The sequence below is a fragment of the Phacochoerus africanus genome, chromosome 5 (assembly GCF_016906955.1).
Source record: "Phacochoerus africanus isolate WHEZ1 chromosome 5, ROS_Pafr_v1, whole genome shotgun sequence".
NCBI classification, from domain to species: Eukaryota; Metazoa; Chordata; class Mammalia; order Artiodactyla; family Suidae; genus Phacochoerus; species Phacochoerus africanus.
Window position 1 is genome coordinate 9,365,708 of NC_062548.1, and position 8,505 is coordinate 9,374,212.

The window sequence follows — 8,505 nt, forward strand, 5'->3', positions numbered from 1 at the left end:
TGTGCTGCCTTTCTTACACCTGTTTTGTTCTCCCTCTTGCCCTTGGTTGGTGGGAGTTGGAGGTGGTACAGGGAGGGTTACTATGACAAGTGAAAGGGAGAGGAGGAATTGGAGGTAAGTCTTTAGGAATGCCACCATGCAGTGACTCAGCAAGCACTCACTGAGCATCTGATGACATGTGCGTGGCCATGCACCAGTGCACAATGAACATTCAGACTGCAGCCTGTCCTCAAGCAGCTTATAGTCTGTTCAGGGAGATGAGCTCGACACAAGGCAGTGCTCCAGGAGTGAGAGAGGGAAAGGGCTGGACTCATCTGACAAGGCTTCCTGGACAGTGAGCCTCAAAGTACAGGTAAGGTTTGGATGAGCAGAGGAAGGAGGGAAAGTCCCAAGCTCACAGTGTGATTATCTGCCGGGATGGGGTGGGGGCAGCATCTGTGTTTAAATAATGCAGAGGGCAGTGAGTCAACCTTGATGAAGCTGGTTCACAAAGACAGGCCTCAAAGCAAGATGCTGGTCTTCAAGAATGAATCCAGGAAGGAGGATAAAAAGAGTGTCTGGGAGAATGGGGGGGGCAAGGGACAGTTTGCAAGATACAGCTGAAAGAAAACATCCTGTGGATGGGGATGAAGGATGTGAATGGGGCATCTGAGAAGCTCAAGGTTGGAGCTCAAGTGGTTGAGGAAGTAATCAGCTTGACAAAGCATGGAAAGTGGAGCTGAGAGGGGCTTTGAGGGAAGAATGTTGACTCTGAAGCAATGATGAATACTCGGGGTGAACGATTTGTTATCAGCTAGACCAGAGATTCAAAAATGTAACAGACAACACCAGAGGTGTTTTTAAGTGGTAGGTATGAAGGACATTTTTAAAGCATTAATAGCTTTGAAATTATTTTCACGCACATTAGAGAAGTTATAATCAGGACATCAGGCTATTTGTTATTTCATGGCCATTATTGCACGAGATAAGGCTAAATTTATTTTTAATGAGTTGGTTTAAAGAAAAATAGTAAATAATAGTATAGGTGGTATAGAGAATATGAAAAATTATGACAGTGGTATGAGAATTTTTGAAATTTAGTAGATACCAATTTAGAGATGAAATGATGATGGTTTGGGAGAGACAACCAGGAGTCATCACGATAAAACTGGTACACAAGGCCAAGAATGAGCTTCATAAGAGAGGGTGTGGACAGAGATAAGAGTTAAGTGTAATAAAATCCACTAACTAATTTAAATAAATAAATAAAGTAAAAAAAGTTAAGAACAAGGAATAGCTTTTCAATGTTTTACTTATTTTTAAAAAATTGAGCTATAATTGACATATAACACTGTAGGTGCACAGCATGATTTGATATATGTACATATTGTGAAATGATCACCCCAATAAGTTAACATCCATCACCACAAATAGTTAATTTTTTTTCTTTTTTTTGTGATGAGAACTTTTAAGATCTACTTTCTCTTAGCCACTTTCAAACATGCAATCCAGTATTGTTTTTGTCTGTTTTGTTTTTTTTTTCTTTTTACGGCCACACCTGCGGCATATGGAGGTTCCCAGGCTAGGGGTCGAATTGGAGCTGTAGCCACCAGCCTACACCACAGCCACAGCAATGAGGGATCCGAGCCGCACCTGCGACCTACACCGCAGCTCACGGCAATGCCGGATCCTCAACCCACTGATCAAGGGCAGGGATCGAACCTGCAACCTCATGGTTCCTAGTCACATTCGTTAACCACTGTGCCACGACGGGAACTCCACGATCCAGTATTGTTAACTATAGTTACCATGCTATACCTCCCCAGGATGTAGTAATTTAACTGGAAGTTTGTACCATCTGACTACCTTCCCCCATTTTCCCCCACCTCTGGCAACTACCATTCTGTTCTCTGTAACTATGAGATTGGCGAATTTGGTTTCTTTGTCTTTCTTTTTCTTTCTTTTTTTTCAGGCTCCACATTAAGTGAGATCATACAGTATTTATCTTTCTCTCTCTGACCTATTTAGCATTGTACCTTCAAGGTCCATCTATGTTGTCAAAAGTGGCAGGATTTCCAACAGCTTTTTAATAACTAGTTAGAAAATTAACAAGAGGAAATACTTCGTTTATAAGAGTGACAAGAATCATAAAATATCTAGGAGTAACATTTAACAAGAAATGTACAGGACCTACCTTCGGTTAATCAATAAAACTAAAGTCCTTTGAGTTACTCAACCAAGGAAGACTTGACTAAGCAGAGTGATAACTAGTTCTTAGGTAAGAAGTCCATAAGCTAAGAGATGTAAATTTCCTCCAAATTCAACTTCATCTCTAAATCCCAAAAGGATAATTTGGGAAACTTGATAAAATAATTCAAAAATTTCATCCAGAATGATAATAAGAAAAACCAGAACATTCTGAAACCTATAAGTAACGGAGGTGCCTGGCCTACTAAATACTGAAAGTTGAAAAGAAAGCACAGTAATCTGGGATTGGCACAGGACGGGCAACATCATCAGAAGAGAGTCCAGGAATAGCAGCAAATGCACCTGGGAATTTAGCTGCACCTGGGATAAAGATGGCACATGCGTGGTGGGGAAAAAGATCATTTGATAATTGTTTCTTGAACAATTAGCCAGTCAAGGAAGCGTGTGGGTAGCTAGATTTCTAGTTCATTCATTACACCAAACGATTTAAATGTAAAAACAAAACATTAAAAGGGAAAAGTAGGTGAACGTTCTTAGAATCTTGGAGGGGAGGAGGTCCTTCTAAAATGACATGAAAGCCAGAAACAAACCAAAAAGGTTTACATTTGATCCCACTTGCAGCTAATACTTATATACGGAAAAGTCAAACTATAAGCATTAAACTAGGAAAATGTTTCTAACACACATGAAAAGATTGATACAGTATATATAAGAAAGATTTATGAGTTGATAAGAAAAAGAAAAAGCAACCCAAACAAATGTGAACAAAGGATGCGAATAAACAATTCACCAGAGAAACAGAAATTACTAACAAATGTGTTCAACCTTAACAATAAGTAATGCAAAATAATGCAATAATAAAATACTTTTCACCTATCTGACAAAACAAAAAAATTTATAGCATCAATCTGGCAAGTATGTGCATAAAACGGGTGCTCATTGTGTAAGTGTAAATTAATACAGTCCTGGAGGTCAGAATATTTATTAAAATTTTAAATGTGCATGGTTTTGACTCAGAAATTCCATTTCCAGGAATTTAGCCTACGGAAATAGTTACACAAGTGTGCAAAGCTAGATGCACAAAGGTGTTAATGGCAGCATTGTTTGAAATAACGAAAAACTGGAAACAACCCTAAAGTCCACTGGAATGGCACTGACTACATAATTTATGGTAACAATGGAAAAATGAAGCTGTTAAATAGAATGAGAAGATATAGGAGTTCCCATAGTGGCTCAGCAGTCACGAACCCAACGAGTATCCATGAGGATGCGGGTTCGATCCCTGGCCTTGCTCAGTGGGTTAAGGATCCAGCATTGCTGTGAGCTGTGCTGTAGGTCACAGATTCCAATCTGTCATTGCTATGGCTGTGGTGTAGGCCAGCTGTAGCTCTGATTCGATCCCTAGCTTGGGAACTCCCATATGCTGTGGATGTAGCCCTAAAAAGACAGAAAAAAAAAAATGCAGAAGACATAGATGTTCTAAATCCAAGAAGCAGTTCACAACAAATTAATAAGTGAATAAAGCAACGTGCAAAAGAGTACAGAGAAAGCCTTTTTTTTTTTTTTTGTCATTTCTTGGGCTGCTCCCTCGGCATATGGAGGTTCCCAGGTTAGGGGTCTAATCGGAGCTGTAGCCGTCCACCTACACCAGAGCCACAGCAATGCGGGATCTGAACCGTGTCCGCAACCTACACCACAGCTCACGGCAACACTGGATCTTTAACCCACTGAGCAAGGCCAGGGATCGAACCCACAACCTCATGGTTCCTAGTCGGATTTGTTAACCACTGAGCCACGATGGGAACTCCAGCACATTTTTAGAAAAATTCATAAATGCCTACAGGTCAAAAGGAAATACACAAAATAGTTGATGGTGATGATTTTGAGGTTGAGGAGAGAGGGGACTTAATTTTACCTAAAAAAAAACAAAACAACAACAACAACAAAACAGTAAGCATTCCCTCATAGCAGAGCAGGTTAAAGATCTAGGGTTGTCCCTCCTGTGCCTCAGGTCGCTGCTGTGGGACAGGTTCGATCCCTGGTCTAGGAACTTCCACATGCCTTGGGCACAGCCAAATAAGTAAATAAATAAAAATAAAAAATAGGAGTTCCCGTCGTGGCGCAGTGGTTAACGAATGTGACTAGGAACCATGAGGTTGCGGGTTCGATCCCTGCCCTTACTCAGTGGGTTAACGATCCGGCATTGCCGTGAGCTCTGTGGTGTCGGTCGCAGACGCGGCTTGGATCCTGCGCTGCTGTGGCTCTGGCGTAGGCAGGGGCTACAGCTCCGATTCGACCCCTAGCCTGGGAAACTCCATATGCTGCGGGAGCGGCCCAAGAAATGGCAAAAAGACAACAACAACAAAATAGTAAATTTACATTGCTTGAAATTTTATGTGTATGTCTTCATTGTGAAATCAGAAAATAGATATTTATGATTTTTACAAAAGAAGTAAAGTGTTCAAGGAGAATGAAGACGGGGCAGGGGTCATGCTGAGTGACAAGCAGAGGCAAGCTCTTGGTGCCAGGTACTGGGGAGCTGGCATATGTGGGTTCAAATTTGAGATCAGCACTGAGAGCTGTTTCTCACTTTCTTTATCTATAAAATGGGACTGAAACAACCTCAATGTCCATTGACAGAGGAGTGGATTAAGAAGATGTGGTACAATGCTCATTGCAGCACCCTTTGCAATAGCCAAGACATGGAAACAACCTCAATGTCCATCGACAGAGGAGTGGATCAAGAAGATGTGGTACCTATACACAATGGAATATTACTCAGCCATCAAAAAGAACGAAATGCCGGCATTTTTAGCAACATGGATGGACCTAGAAATTATCATGCTAAGTGAAGTCAGCCATACAATGAGACACCAACATCAAATGCTTTCACTGACATGCGGAATCTGAAAAAAGGACAGACTGAACTTCTTTGGAGAACAGATGCTGACTCACAGACATTGAAAAACGTATGGTCTCTGTAGGAGACAGTTTGGGGGGTGGGGGATGTGCTTGGGTTGTGGGATGGAAATCCTGTGAAATTGGATTGTGATGATCATTATACAACTACAGATCTGATGAATTCATTGAGTAATAAAAAAAAAGATGTGATAGATATACACAGTGGACTATCACTCAGCCATTAAAAGAAATAACGGCATTTGCGGCAACATGGATGGATCTAGAAATTATCATGATAAGTGAAGTCAGACAGTGAGATACCAACATCAAATGCTATCACTTACAAAAAAAGGACAGGAGTTCCCATCGTGGTGCAGTGGTTAACGAATCCGACTAGGAACCATGAGGTTGTGGATTCGATCCCTGCCTCACTGAGTGGGTTAAGGATTCGGTGTTGCTGTGAACTGTGGTGTAGGTCGCAGACGGATCCTGCATTGCTGTGGCTCTGGCATAGGCCAGCGTCTATAGCTCCAATGGGACCCCTAGGCTGGGAACCTCCATATGCTGCAGGTGCAGTCCAAGAAAAGACAAAAATAAATAAATAAAATAAAATAAAATAAAGGACACAATGAATTTCTTTGCATAACAGTACTGACTCACAGACTTTGAAAAACTTATGGTTTCCAAATGAGAAAGGTTAGGGGGAAGGCTGGGGGTTTGGGATGGAAATGCCATAAAATTGGGTTGTGATGATCATACAACTATAAATGTAATAAAATTCATTAGTAATTTTTAAAAAAGAGCAACAATAATAATGGGATTGGTATTAAAGCAGCTACTTTCTAAACCTATTTGTTCCCTCGATAAAATTTTCAACTATTGGAAGCACAAATTTTTAAAAACATGGCGCTGATTAGAGGGTTCTTGCGGAGACTGACTCAGATAATGCAATGCCTCCTTTGAGGCTGAAGAGAGACGGGTAGGGATAGAGACAGACGGGGAGATGAGAACCTCAGCAAGGCTGGTGTGAGAGGCAGGAGTAGACAGTCAGGGTAGGAGGGGCTCAGACAAAGGCAGGGGTTGGGGGCTGCCCTGAGCCAGGCCTACACAGCCCTTCTAGATGCAAAGATCAGAGGCTGCGGAGAGTTAGAAGTTGAAAGAACTTAAGTAGTGCTGTAACTATAAACCTCACACGGGGGCTGGAGGGATGAGCGTCCCCTGGGAAGTCAGTCTGGGCGCAGCCCTGCCACCTGGGACTCCACATCCCTACCTGGGGGCACTAAAGCACTTCCAGCACTGACTTTCCACCATTTGAAACCCCAGCAAAGCAGGGAACTCTAGGGCAGCACAGCCAGAGGTGAGAGGGTCCTGGAGCATTCAAGCCAAGAAGGAGACAGGAGCTGCATAGGGGAGAGCTTCTGGGAGGGAAGGAATGCTTTCCAGCCAGAGGGGAGAGAAAAGACCTCGAAAATAACATCCTGCCTTATCTTTCATGGCCCATTCTGCGCACTGAGATATTTCAGCTCCAAAGAGAGATTTCTATCAAAGATTACCAGGATCATGTCAAAAAGACTCAGGAGCAAACTTGAAGAGGCTCCCAATGGCCAAAGGATGAGATAATTGGAGCATCAAGAAGGATAAGAACGGCAATGGACTGAGAGACAAACATGGTTAAATTCATGATGACCAGAAAATTGCTCACCTTTGGAGGATGCCAGAGAATCAACTCATTATTTTGAAAACTGGTAAGAAAAGGGGAAAATCGAGTACCTATCTGCCTTTATCAGATGGCCGAGGAAGGGAAGCTTTTCTTTATAGGACACTTCCAGTTAATAAATGAAGATAGAATTTTAGAATTGGCGCATCACCCCCAAGTAATGGATCCAGGTACTGAACGTCACCAGCAGCTCACAGCACATGCGACAGTATAAGAGACAACCAGGCGTTATACACCTCCCGATGGAAGAATGCACCACCACCTATGACGTGTTCTTGCCTTCCACCCCCCGAGTCGAACCCAGGAGAATAAGCAAGCCTCTAGATGCCTTTACCAATTACTGGAAATACAGAGGAGAGGGGAACACTTGAACCAAGGAGGATGCAATCAGCAAAATCAGTACTGTGGGAAACACCTCCAGGCAAACCGCCTGGATTCTTCCACAGATACATCTCCAGGGAAGAAAATGAGATGGAAAAAGAACCTGCAGATTAAAAGAGACTAAAAAGGACTATCGCCCATTGCAATTGATGGGCCTTATGTGGATCCTGATTCAGTTACACTTAAAAAACAAACAAACAAAAAAACAGAGAGTTCCCATTGTGGAGCAGTGGAAACAAATCTGACTAGGAACCAAGAGGTTTCGGGGTTTTGTTTTGTTTTGTTTTGTTTTGTCTTTTCTTTTATGTTGTTGTTGTTGCTATTTCTTGGGCTGCTCCCACGGCATATGGAGGTTTCCAGGCTAGGGGTTGAATCGGAGCTGTAGCCACCGGCCTACGCCAGAGCCACAGCAACGTGGGATCCGAGCCGCGTTTGCAACCTACACCACAGCTCACGGCAACGCCGGATCGTTAACCCACTGAGCAAGGGCAGGGACCGAACCCGCAACCTCATTTTTTTTTTTTTTTTGAGGTTGCGGGTTTGATCCCTGGCCTTGCTCAGTGGGTTAGGGATCCAGAGTTGTCATGGGCTGTGGTGTAGGTTGCAGATGAGGCTCAGATCCCAAGTTGCTGTGGCTGTGGCGTAGGCTGGTGGCTACAGCTCCGATTAGACCCCTGGCCTAGGAAACTCCATACGCTGAGGGTGCAGCCCTAAAAAGAGACAGAAGACAAAACCAAAAACCTAACTTCTTGCATTTATGAGACAATTGGGAGTATGACCACTGACTGGATATTTGATGATATTAAGTAAGGGATTATTATTCATTTGTGAGGTGTGATAATGTATTGTGGTTATGTATTTTTGAGTCCTTAAACAGACAGTACTGAAATGTTAATGGGATAAATTATATGAGGTCTGGGATTGCTTCAAAATAAAAATGAAAGGAGTTCCCGTCGTGGCTCAGTGGTTTACAAAAAGAATCGACTGGGAACCATGAGGTTGTGGGTTCGATCCCTGGCCTTGCTCAGTGGGTTAAGGATCCAGCATTGCCGTGAGCTGTGGTGTAGGTCGAAGACGCGGCTCGGATCCTGTGTTGCTGTGGCTCTGGCGTAGGCCGGTGGCTACAGCTCCGATTCAACCCCTAGTCTGGGAACCTCCATATGCTGCAGGAGTGGCCCTAGAAAAGGCAAAAAGACAAAAATAAATAAAATAAATACACAAATAAATAAAAATGAAAGGGAGAAAGTGCATGGGGGGGATTGGGGGTGGGGGCAGATGAAACAAGAACAATCAAGTTGATCACTGTTGAGGCCAGTTGA